This window comes from Notamacropus eugenii, chromosome 4, assembly GCF_028372415.1.
Source record: "Notamacropus eugenii isolate mMacEug1 chromosome 4, mMacEug1.pri_v2, whole genome shotgun sequence".
Lineage (NCBI taxonomy): Eukaryota > Metazoa > Chordata > Mammalia > Diprotodontia > Macropodidae > Notamacropus > Notamacropus eugenii.
The window spans coordinates 380,674,005-380,687,842 of NC_092875.1; the positions used below are offsets into that span (position 1 = coordinate 380,674,005).

The following is a 13,838-nucleotide window of genomic DNA, read 5'->3' on the forward strand; positions in this document are numbered from 1 at the left end:
ACATCCCCTTTTGCCTTAGAAAACTGTGTTCTCTACTACTTATTTTCTCTGAAGTGGCATGCCAGGTAAACGTGCCAATCTTGCCTGTCCTTTTCTGTTTGCAGAAGTTGCAAGATTTTGCTCTTGATATATACATATTGAAATAACAAATATGAAGAATTAAAATACCATTAAGGAAGGAGTCACTTTTTTCCTTATTCATTCACCATCTAATGAAATATCTATGGATTTTTTTGGTATATGTACAGTGTAATTCTTTTTGTCATTAGTGTCATACTCTGCTTAGGAAGAACTCATTTTAGGATGTTTCAAATTTATAATAACCTGTTTTTATAAAAATTAAAATAGATTATATTGATAGTTTTAACTTTTTCACTTGCAAACGTATTTGTATCTGGAGATGTTTTCTTAGGGAGTTCATTGATGGCTTGTTCAATTTTGTTTTCTACAAAGGTGTTAAATGGCTTATTTCCTCTTCTGTTAATCTGGGCAATTTATATTTTTATAAATATTAATCCATTTCTCTTAGGTTGGCATATTTATTGGCATGTAGTTGGCCAAAATGGCTCCTAATAGTAGCTTTAATTTCCTTTTCGTTGGTGAGGAATTCACCCTTCGGACTTTTGATATAGGTTATTTGGTTATCTTCTTTCCTTTAAAAAACCAAAAACAAATCCGGCTGAGGGAGGGGGTGTGGGATGGGGGAACGAGGCAATCTCGGACATTGTCACTGGGTGCTGGCATCAGTGGCAACATGACAGTGACGGCTGTGGCGGTGGCAGCCATTGGAGTGAGGCCATCGCAGTCTGGGGATCCCCTCGCCCCGGCCTCATGAGCCCAGAGCATTGCGGGGCACGGGACTGATGGAAATAAGATGCTTTGATGATGGATCATGATGTTCCAACAATTAAACCTTGAAGAATCCAGAACCAAAATGTTATCCACCACTTGGAGCATTGGCACATTAGTTCAGGCAAGGCTGGCACCCACTGGCACCAGGTTTGAGTGTTCCACCAGAACATCTTCCCCAACTTTACTGTGGTTAATGTGGAAAAGCCACCTTTCTTCCTGCGAAAATTTTCACCTGATGGGTGCTACTTTACTGCCTTTTCTTCAGACCAGACATCACTGGAGATTTATGAGTTTGAGGGCTGCCAAGCAGCAGAAGACCTACTGTAGGGTTCTGAGGGTGAAATTTTGGCTAATGGCAATGACCAGAGGTCAGTCAACATCTGAGGCCGATTCTTTGAAGGCTTCTTCGTCTTGTTGCATTTCACCAACGTAGCTGCTAACAGTCAACACCTGAATCGCAAGTGTAGCCTCTTCACAGATGACTGCTGTTGTGTCATTGTGGGTTCAGCTGTCTACCTCCCTGAAGAGCCTCACCCTCCTTTTTATGAAGTATATCACAACAGTGAGTGAGTCAGTGACACTAAATCCCTGCTCCCTTTTGGAGGACTATTCCCTTTGTATCATTGATCTTCACACTGGCAGATTGTGTGATACCCGCACGTTTAAAGGTGATAAAGTGATCTTGTCCCACAAAAAAGGACTGTACTTATATAAGAACATACTAGCCATTCTTTCAGTATAGCAGCAGACCATTCATGTCTTCCAGGTCACTCCTGACCCACCTTTATTGATGTCCCTACCATTGGCGGATTCTGCTGTGAGGATGACCTGCTCACCCTGTCAGCTGTCTACCCTGAGGTACTACGAGACAGCCAAACAGGCATGGCCAACCCCTACAAGGAACATTTCATCAATTCCCTAAAGTACTGGTATACTTGTGGCACCAGGCAGAGCAGGATGGTAGTACCATGGCCAAAAGGCACTTATTCCAGTATTTTGACCAGCTATGACAGTTGCACATGTGGAAGATGCAGTTTCTAGATGAAAATCACCTCTTTATTAAGTACACTAGTGAGGACACAGTGACACTACAGGTCACAGACCCATCACAGCCTTCCTTCTTTGTTGTGTACAATATGGAGAGGACAGAGGACCAGAAAACCTCAGATGAATTGCTGGAGCTCTTTGAGAATTTTTTGGACCTCTTCTGCAATGCTACCCTGCACAGTGAAGCCATTCAGTTTCCTTGTTCAGCTTCTCGCAATAACTTTGAGAGGTAGATCCAACGCTGATTTAAAGACACTATTTTAAATGCAAAATATGGAGGGCACACAGAAGCAGTACAGTGGCTGTTTGGTCAGCTCCCCACCAGCTCCAAATCATCCAGTGGCAGTCCCTACTCCCTATCTGTCTCTCTTTAGCTATGATGACAAGTAGGTTTCAGTTATGGAACAGCCCAAGACTTGTAGAGATCACCCAATCAGGTTGTATGCCCGGGATTCTGATCTGCTCAAATTTGAGATCCAGGCAGACCTGCTGGGCCGCTGATCAACCACACAGCCCCCTGCCTGGTTTCCTTTACCTTCCACCCTTTTGAGGTTTTTGCCATCTCAGTGCAGAGGACTAATGCCGAATACATGGTCAATTTCCACATGTGGCGCAGCTGCACATAGACTGGGCGTCCAGCAAAGCCAGCTTGTCTCACTTTCTAAGACTTGTGCCCCCTCTCATCTCTGCACATCAGAGAGCAGAGCCTTCCAGGGGTCAGTATTGTTCCTTTGAAGCCAAGTTGAGTGAGCCTTGGTTGATCTGTAGTCACTCAAACTTGAGCCAGAAGAGAGGAGCTGCACCCAGAATAACTTAAAGAAAAACAAACAACTTAGCTATCAAATAATTTAAATGTCTCCCACTTTTTCCACAAGATTGCTCATCATTAAGTCCTTTAATCATTTTGAGTGGGGGAAGTTCTTCAAATATATATTTTACTGAGGTGTAGATGAGAGTTTTCCAGTATTTCCCTTTCCTCTTTTCTTGACAATGGTATGCAGCCTGAAGCAGAGCAATTGGTTGCTATTGTGGCCAGACTTAATAACTGATGAAGACCCTGCTCATTCTTTATCACTTAGCCAAAAACGGAAGTTGTCTTTTTAAGTAAGAATAAAACACATATTTTCTTACTTAAAAAAATAAAAATAAAACAACAAAAAGTTTATGTATTTTATTTTTTTCACAAAAAATTGTTAGTTTATTTATTAGTTCAATATTTTCTATTTTATTAATCCCTCCTTTTACTTTAATAATTTCCAATTGTGTGTTTAATTGGGAATTTTTAATTTTTTCTTTCTCTAGGTTTTTGAATTGTATGCCCCACTCATTGAGCTGTTTTTTTTTCCATTTTATTCATGTAAGCATTTAGAAATATGAAATTTCTGCTTCCTTGACTGAATCCCATAGATTATTGTATGTTGTCTAATTACTGTGATTCTCTTTGAAGAAATTGCTGATTGCTTCTGATTTGTTATTTGATTCATTCATTCTTCAGGATTAGATTATTTAGCTTCCAGTTATTTTTTATTTAGGATTTTATTTTCCCCAATTACAAGAAAAAACAATATTTAACATTCATTTTTAAAACTTTGATTTCTAAGCTTTCTTCCTTCCACCTTCCCTATACCACTCATTGAGAAGGCAAGAAATTCTATATGCATTAAACATGTGTGTAATCATGTAAAACGTTTCCATAATAGACCTGTTGTGAAAGAAAACATAGAGTAAAAAGAAACCAACATCAATGCTCAAGAAAAATAAAGTAAAAAGGAAGATATGCTACAGTTTATATTCAGACACCATCATTTCTTTGTCTAGTGATGTATAGCATTTTTCATCCTAAGTCCTTCAGAGATGTCTTGGATCACTGTACTGCTGCAAACAGCTAAGTCATTAACATCTGATCAACTTAAAATACAGATGTTATATTGTACACAGTATACTACACTTGGCATTAGTAGATCGAAGTGTTTTCAGGTTTTTCTTTTTTAATGTTTATTTATTTATTTTTAATTTTCAACATTCATTTTCACAAAATTTTAAATTCCAAATTTTCTCCCCATCTCCCCCCTCCCAGGAACTAAAACACTATGCATTCTAATTACCCCTTCCCCCCGTCTACCCTCCCTTCTATCACACATCCCCTTCCCTTATCCCAATCCTCTCTCTTTTCCTGTTGGACAAGATAAATTTCTATACCCCATTACCTGTATTTTTATTCCCCATTGTATGAAAAAACAATTCTCAACATTCATTCCTAAAACTTTGAGTTCCAACTTCTCTCCCTTCCTTCCTCACCACAGATCACCACTGAGAAGGAAAACAATTCAATATAGGTTATATATGTGTAGTTTTGCAAATGAATTCCATAATAGTCATGTTGGTTAGACTAACTATATTTCCCTTCATCCTATCCAGCCCCCATTTTTTCTATTCTTTCTTTTGCGCTTGTTCCTCACCAAAAGTGTATACTTGTAATTGCTCCCTTCTTCTATTTTCCCTCCCTTCCATTATCTCCCCCACTCCACTTACCCTTTCTTCCCTACTTTCCTGTTGTGTAAGATAGATTTTCATACCTAATTGAGTGTGCATGTTATTCCTTCTTTAAGCCCAATGTGACGAGAGTAAGCTTCATTTTTTCCATATTACCTGCCCCTTTTCCCCTCCATTGAAAAAGCTTTCTCTTGCCTCTTTTATGAGAGACAATGTGCTCCATTCCATTTCTCCCTTTCTCCTCCCAATACCAATTCATTCCTCTCTCAACCCTTAATTTCATTTTTTTAGATAGCATCTTTTTTTATTCAACTCACCCTACACCCTCTCTTTCTCTCTCTCTCTCTCCCTCTCTCTCTCTGTAATATATATATTACATATATATTATATTATATATTATAATATATTATATATTATAATAATATATATGTATATGTGTGTGTGTGGGGGGTGTATGTATAAGTGTATAACCCCTTCAACTACCCAAATACTGAGAAAAGTTTCAAGAGTTACAAATATTATCTTTCCATGTAGGAATGTAAACATTTCAACTTGAGTAAGTCCCTTATGATATCTATTTCCTGTTTACCTTTTCACGCTTCTCTTGATTCTTGTGTTTGAAAATCAGATTTTTTCATCAGGAATGCTTGAAAGTCCCCTATTTCATTGAATGACCATTTTTCTCCTGAATTATTATATGCAGTTTTGCTGGATAGGTAATTCTTGGTTTTAATCCTAGTTCCTTTGATTTCTGGACTATCATATTCCAAGACTTTTGATCCCTTAATGTAGAAGCTGCTAGATCTTCTGTTATCCTGATTATATTTCCACAGCACTCAAATTGTTTCTTTCTAGCTGATTGCAATATTTTCTCCTTGATCTGGGAACTCTTGAATTTGGGTAAAATATTCCTTGGAGTTTCTATTTTTGGATTTCTTTCAGGAGAGCATTGGTGGATTCTGTCAATATTTTTTTTACCCTCTGGTTCTAGAATATCAATGAAGATTTCCTTGATAATTTCATGAAACGTAATGTCTAGGCCTTTTTTTTTTATCATGCCTTTCATATAGTCCCATAATTTTTAAATTGTCTCTCATTGATCTATTTTCCAGGTCAGTTCATTATCCAATGAGATATTTCACATTATCTTCCATTTATTTCATTGTTTTTGGTTTTGTTTTATAAGTTCTTGGTTTCTGATCTAGTCATTAGCTTCAATCTGTTCCATTATAATATTTAAAGAACATTTCCTTCAGTGAGCTTTTGATCCTCCTTTTTCATTTGGCTAATTCTGCTTCTTAAGGCATTCTTCTCCTCCTTGACTTTTTTGTGCTCTTTTGCCAATTGAGGTAGCTGATTTTTAAAGGTGTTATTTTCTTCAGCATATTTTTAGGTCTTCTTTAGTAAGTTGTTAGCTTGCTTTTCATGATTTTCTTGCATTGCTCTCATTTCTCTTCCCAATTTTTCCTGCTCTTCTCTTACTTGATTTTCAAAATTCTTTTTGAGTTCTTCCATGACCTGAGACCATTGTATACTTATTTTGGAGGTTTTGGGTGCAGAAGCCCTGACTTTTTAGTTCTTCTTCTGATGGTAAGCATTGTTCTTCCTCATGTAAAACGATGGAAGAAAATACCTTTTAACCAAGAAAGTACCTTCTATAGTCTTACTTTTTTCCCTTTTATGGGCACTTTCCCTGCCAGTTACTTGACTTTTGAGTCCTATGTCAAGATGGTATATACTCTGGGGACCTGTAAGTTCTCATTTCCCCCATGGCGGCATAATCAAGGGAGAGGATTTCACTCCTCTCTTGTTTTGCCCTCTGGTCTTAGTGCTACCAAAGCTTTTCTGCCCAGGATCTGCAAGTGAAATTCCCTTTCCAGAGCCTCCACCAGGTACACCATAGCAGCCAGCACTCTTCCTCACCCGAGGGCCAGTTGTCAGAGTTGAGATCCAGATTAGTAGTCCAATTCCCCCAGAAGCTTTAGTTGGAGGGCTTCAGAAATGGACACTGCTGCTGCTGCTGCTGCTGCTGCTGCTGCTGCTGCTGCTGCTGCCTAAGGCAGGAGCTAGGGGAGGATCCTGCTCTCTTCTCATCCAGATGAAAAATTTTCTCCCTGATCTTTGTAGTTGCCTTTGTCATTTGTGGGTTGAGGGATCTTAGAACCACAGCTGCTGCCAGGCGTTCCACCTTTGAGGCCTGTTCCAATCCTGTTCCTGCTAGTGCTTGGTGGCCAAGCCTGGGCTGGACTCCGTGGGCTGCACTCTGCTCTGCATTTGTGTGACAGACCTTTCTTGTCAGCCTTCCAGGATACCTTAGGCTGGACATCTCTTTTACTCTGTTGTTTTGTGGCTTCTGCTGTTCTAGAATTTGTTTAGAGTAATTTTTTACAGATATTTTATGGGTTGTGGGGGAAGAGCTAGAGCAGGTTAGTCTTTCTCCTCTGTCATCTTGGCTCCACTCTGTTTTCAGGTTTTTCTGACAGCATGAAGCTTATAATTTCTTATAGCAAAATTGCATTCCATTAAAATTGTATATTACAATTTGTTCAGCATTTTCCCAACTGATGGACAACACTTCAATTTCTAATGCTTTTCTACAAGAAAAAAATATGCTATAATTATTTGTGTGTGTGTATTATACAATATATATGTGTGTGTATATATGTATATATACACCCATATACACATAAATGTGTATATATATATATATATATATATGTGAGTGTGTGTGTGTGTGTGTGTGTGTGTGTGTGTGTGTGTACCTCTATTACTGAGTCAGAGGGCTTGAACATATTTATTGACTTTTGGGCATAGTTCCAAATTGCTCTCCAGAATGTTTAGATCAGCTCACAGCTCCAACAAAAATGAGTTAGTGATCTAATTCTCCCACATTTTTTCCAACATTTATCATCTTCCTGTTTTGTCATGTTAGCCAATTGGATAGGTGTTATGTGGCATCTCAGAGTTGTTTTTATTTCCATCTCTCTAATTATAAGTGATTCAGAGCATTTTTTCATATCACTATTGATAACTTCAATCTCTTCCTGTTACAACTGCCTGTTCACATCTTAAGACCATTTATCTATTAAGGAATGACTTCTATTGTAAATTTGACTCAACTCTGTATATATTTTAGATTTGGGTCCTTCATCCCAGACACTAGTTGTAAAAATTCTTTCTAGATATCAGGTAGTACTTCAAAACTGTTTTAATTTGGATTTCAAAAATGAATAGTAAGTTGCAGCATTTTTTCATACAGCTGTAGATAGCTTTGATTACATCATCTGCAAACTGTTCATATCTTTTGAAAATTTATCAATTGGGGAAGAGCTCTTACTTTTATAAATTTGACTCTGTCCTGTATGTTTGAAAAGTGAAGTCTTTAACAAAAGAACCTGTCCCCCAATCTGCCCTCCTTTCTATCACTCTACTTCCCCTTCTCTTATCCATTTTCACTCCTACTTTCCAATAGGATAAGATAGACTCCTGTAATGTTAATGAGAGTTAATGATCTTGCCCACCCATTATTGGGCCTGCCTCTTAGGGGAAGTTTGATTAGGGGAGGTCCACAACTTTTGTTAACTTCTACTGAGGCCCTGATTCTCAAGGACTGTGATAGTCGCTGACTCTGAAAAGTGTATAAATACTATGAAGTGAAGTTTTACTAGCTTACTTACTTGAAGTGTCTTAGTCAATGGAAATGTTTGTTTGGTCAGACAAGACTTTGAGCAGATGGTAAGGAGCTCTCTCACTTTGAAAACCCAGAGATTGGTGTTTCTATCTGGTAAGTATATATGTATGGTCAGAGAATTTGGAAGCCCTGTCTATTGACTTTTATTCCTCTGCATTTTCTTTAAAGTTCAAGGTGCTGATTTTTTCCCCTGAACTAAGTGAATGACACATTTGCTTGATTAAAATGATTATTGATCCCTAAAATCTTGCGTTCCTTTTAGAAAAGCAGATCTAAGAATCTACAGCAGGCCTACCTGGTATGTTGACATCCTTGCTGATACAATTACTCTGCCCAAATGAGTGGATATGTTATTGCCTCTTTGAGACAATTGTGTTGAGAGTAAAGTTCACTCACTCTTCCTCACATCCCAAGTATTCCCCTTCAGTGTAAGAGTTTTTTCTTGCCTCTTTTATGAGATGATTTACTCATTCTACCTCTCCCTTTCCCTTTATCTTAGTATATTCTTCTTTCATCCCTTAATATTACTTTTTAAATATCATTCCTTCATATGTAACTCACACTTGCGGCCTCTCTCTATATATAGACTCCTTCTACCTTTCCTAATAATCAGAAAGTTCCTATCTTCCCATGTAGTAATGCAAAGAGTTTAACCTTTTTTAAGTCCCTCATAATCACCTTTTCTTTTTAACTTTTTATGCTTCTCTTAAGTGTTATGTTTGAAAGTCACATTTTCTATTAGAATCAAGTCTTTTCATCAGGAATGCTTGAAAGTCCTCCGTTTAAATGAATGTCCACATTTGCTCCTGAAAGATTGTACTCAGCTTTTCTGGTTAGGAGATTCATATTTGTAATCCTAGCTCCTTTGCCCTCCAGATCATATTCCAAGTCCTTCTAGACATTAGTGTAGAAGCTGCTAAATATTGTGTTGTCTTGATTGTGTTTCCACAGTACTTGAATTGTTTCCTTCAAGTTGCTTGTAATATTTGTTCCTTGCTCTGGAAGCTCTGGAACTGGGCTATGATATTCCTGAGAGTTTTTCTTTGGGGATCTGCTTCAGGAGGTGATTGGTGGATTTTTTCATTTACTATTTTACTCTCCTGTTCTCTAGTGTCATACCCGTTTTTCTTGATAAAAAAAAGATGATGCCTAGCCTCTTTTTTTATCACAGTTTTTAGGTAATCCAATAATTTTTAAATTATCTCTTTCGGATCTACTTTCTAATCAGTTATTTTTTCAATGAGATATTGTACATCGTGTTCTATTTTTTTATTCTTTGCTTGTTTTATTTTTTCTTGATTTCTCATAAAGTCATTACCTTCCATTGCTTCAATTTTAATTTTTAAGAAATTATTTTCTTCAGTTATCTTTTGTACCTACTTTTCTAATTGCCCAATTGTATTTCCAAGCTGTTGATTTTTTTCACAATTCTCTTGAATTGCTGTCCTTTTTTCTCACATTTTTTTTTCTTCTGACTCTCTTATTTGATTTTTAAAATCATTTTTGAACTCTTCCAAGACTTTTTCAGCTTGAGACCAATGCCTATTCCCATTTGAGGCCTTGCATGTATGCAATTTAACATTGTTTTGCTCTCCTGAGTTTGTTTTTCAATCTTCTCTGTCCCTATAGCAGCTTTCTATGGTTAAGGCTCTTTTATTTTTGCTCATTTTAAAAAGTTGATCTCTGTTCCTGCTATATGGGGGCACTGTGCCAAGGTTCTTTGCACTGGTAGCCTGTGACCTGCTCAGTGGCTTTCTGCCCTGGGACCTTTGGGGCTGGTGACTTGCCCACCATGCTAGCATGGCCTGGTCTAGTCACAACTGTTTTGTCCTGGACTCTGGGGCTGTCAGTTTGCCTACTATGCTGGGGCTGGTCGCCCAAGAGCTAGCATTACATACTATTGTTTCGTTGAGCCAGGGCCACAGGACCTTGGGTATTGATCTGGGCTATATCTAAAATCCTCCTGCTGCCTTGCCCAAGTACTGATTGTGCTGGGCTCTGCCCCAATTTTACCCAAGTTAGACAGATATTGTCCCAAGTCCTTCTGTGTTATCTTTTGCTGGAAACATGTTTCACTCTGACTTTTTGTGGATTTTGTTGCTCCAGAATTCTTTTAGAGGCTTGATTTAATGTGCTTTCCAAGGGCAACTGGGGAGAGCTCAGGTGAATTCCTGGGTTCTTTCTACCATTTTCTCTAGTATTCTTCTAAGGGATGTGTCGGACAGAGTTATATAATATCAATGACAATAGTTAGTTCAATTTTTGGTCGTTTTATCTTTACATGGGTGAAAAATTGAACACATCACTAAATTCTTCATTTGGTTCCAAAGTAATGAGATTTTTAAAAAATCACTTGCCCAAGTTTATAAAAGTGTGTTTTATTTTTTAGGAAATAACATTGGATCATCACAGACTTCTTCATATAATGCCACTATTGGTACTGTTATTGTTGTTGTTCATCCTTCTTTCTCAAAGAGGACCAAGCCATCATTGAGTCAAGTGGCAAATCATAGTACAGGGGGAATGGAGATGACCTCGAATGTACCTTGGCTTATTTTAATCTAATCTCTCTCCCAGGTCTCATCTTGTCTAAAGCAATGCTCATTTAAAGATTTAAAACTGGGTAAGAAATGAGGCAAAAGAAAAATCCATCTTGAGGACAAATATTCTCTGGGTTTCTATTCATAACAGAATTAATTGCTATTTTACTCACTCTGAGCCATCAAAATCCAAACAATAAGCAGTGAAGCTTGGGCTGGGACCTACTGGCCAATCAGTGAGAGCCTGAGTAATTTGGATTTAATTATTAGTCAAGAAACTCCGTTTAAATCCTAAAAAGCATTACAAAGTCTAGTTTTCCAGAACTGAAATTCAAGAAATCATAAATGAAAATACATGGCATAGAAGAGTGAATTGTCCTAGCTTAAAAAAAAAAAAATAAATAGAGAAAAGGAAAAAAAATCTTGATCTAGAGCCAAAATATCTTGAAAAGTTTAAAAATGATCAAAGTGTATATTTCTTTGGGCAGACTACCCATATATAAGTGAATGATTCCCCATGTGGAAAGAGGTAGGATTGTTATTATGGTTCTTCATTCTCAAAGAAGACCATAATATTCGGAGAGTGATGTCTTGACTTACAAATAAGCAGAATTTAAGGGCCAAGTCATCCACCTCCCTCTCTCCTTCAGAGACTTCTGAGTCCAAGACATAGGTAAGGATAACTCAAATACCTTTCCAGTGCAAGCATAATCAATTGTTGTTGACTTTAGTTTGGTGATCCCTGAAGTAACTGAGTGTTGTTATATTATAGACACATTCCTTTTTTGAACAAGAATTATATTATCAAGATGGATCACTCACCTTGCTTAGAAAACATATTTTAAATTCTTTTGTTTGATTCAAAAGATGAATTCTACCTTTTCTGAAGAAAAATCAGCAACTTTTACAGTGAAATAAATGCCAAAAATAATAGCAACAAATATGGTATGATTTCTGAAAGTAGTTACATATTAGGAATATTTTTTTCAAAAGCTCTGAGGATTTCAAGCACTGTTTGAGTAAATGTACATACTCGAAAGGAAAGAAACTTGATTTGAATAGTAATCATTTGTGTGCACAAAACCTAGAAGGCTTGACACAGAAAAAAATCATCCCCATTTCTTTATATTCACACAGAATATGGTTCAAAGCATCTAGTGTGTGCATTTACTTATGTTTTACTTATACCTCTATGTGTACCATTCAGCTCAGGGAGATCAACATTTATCACTTAGATAAATATTCTGAGAAATTATATACTGCCAATGTTTGTGATATCAGCATTTTACCTTGTTTGTAACTTAAAGAGTATTATATTAGAATCGATAATGATTTTTGTTATATTCAGAATTCACTCTCTTAATGAACATGCAACTTCATAGTTTTTTAATTACATTGAAACTAGTCCATTGTAAAGAATTGCTAACAACTCGGTAACATGAGTAAATGTCATTTATGCTGAAACATTGCCTCTAAAATTCTTTCTACCTCCCATTAAACCTGTGGAATAAGAAAGCAAGAAAAAATCATTTTTAAAAACTATATTGTTTTGAAATTTAAATGTCTAAATTGTGTAAATCTCCCCTCCCTCTACCACCATCGACTCCTGCCATTGAATAAAAAATTAATTTGATGGATGCCCATTTAGATGAATTAGTTATTCATGCGATATGATATGAATATCACTTGGTAGATTAATGAGTGTTCAGCACATTGCCCATAATGTTGGTGAAATTAATTCACTAAAACTTTGACCACAATTATGGATAATGCACTCAAGAAGCATTAATCTGGTTGGTGCTATACATCACATTCCACGTAGAAATGAATCACATGAATGTGAATTATGCAAATTAATTCTATATAAAATTCAAAATAGTAAAGGGTACACTTTGTAGCTTATTCAGTACTAATTCCATAGCTATTACATTATGTCATTATTCATCTATTCTGTTACACAGTTGTAGCAATGTTTTATAGTAAATTGTTCTAGCATATAATTTGCAATTGGCAGTAGTAATACTTTAAGATAGAAGAGACCAAATTTTAATTGCAAATGTAATAGAAGAGTATTAAAAATTATGCTTTGAAAAAGAGTTGTATAAAATTGAATTTCAATATGAATAAAAAATTAAATTTTCAATGTTATGGGGAAATACAAAATCACATCATAAAAATAATAGTATCGCCATGTATTATGAATATAACAAAATTTAGCACAATGATATCAGTCATACACATTTAATTTTGGATCATTCACCTTAATACTCATAATACTTTCCTAAACATACTCAATGGAAAAATTATATAAAAAGTTACAGTTAAAGGGAGAGGTAGAATAGCAAAAACTGACTCACATAAAAGAGGCAAAAAAAGCTTTTACATTGGAAGGGAAAAGGAGGAGGTGAGAGGGAATGAGTGTACCTTCCTCTCATTTTAATTGGATTAAAAAGGTAATAACAGGCAAACTCAATTGGGTATGGGAATCTATCTTACCCTACAGAAAAGCAGGGGGAAAAACGATAAGAGAGAGTGATGATAGAAAGCAAATCGGGGAAGGAGTTAGTCAGAAGCAAACATTTTTGAGGAAGGACAGGATGAAAGGAGAGAATAGAATAAATGGGGGTCCTAGGATGGAGGGAAATATTGTTAGTCTTTCATAACATGATGTTTATGAAACTGCTTTGTATAACCACACGTATAAGCTATATATAAATGCTTGCTTTCTCAATGAAGGTGGGTGGGGAGGGGAAGAAATGAGAGAATTTGGAACTTAATGTTTTACAAGCAAATGTTAAAATTTGTTTTCATGCAGCTGGTAAAGAAGATATATATTTTACGAGGTATAGAAATTTATCTTTCCCTACAGGAAAATAGAAGGGAAGGGGATAAAGATGGGAGGGGTGATAGAAAAGAGGGCAAATTTGGGGAAGGGGTAATCAGAATGCATGCCATCTTGAGTTTGGGGAGAGAAGAAATGGGGAGAAAATTTGGAACTCAAAATATTACAGAAGTGAACGCTAAAAAATGAAAAAAAAAATAAATTAACTAATAAAATTAAAATGTTTCCCATCCTAATTTTGTTATTTTTGCTGATTTCATTCCCACTAATCAGGTTATTGAGATGCATTACTTTGAATACACACATTTCATCATTATTGGTGATTTATAACACTTTATTTTAATCTATGTAGAATAAGAAAGAAATGGTGCAT

At 36.4% G+C, this 13,838-nt stretch overlaps 1 pseudogene; it reads left to right on the forward strand.

Moving 5' to 3' along the window:
- Window positions 1-882: 882 nt before the first annotated feature.
- Window positions 883-2,525, forward strand: LOC140498553 (DET1 homolog pseudogene; annotated as a pseudogene).
- The last annotated feature ends 11,313 nt before the right edge of the window (window positions 2,526-13,838 follow it).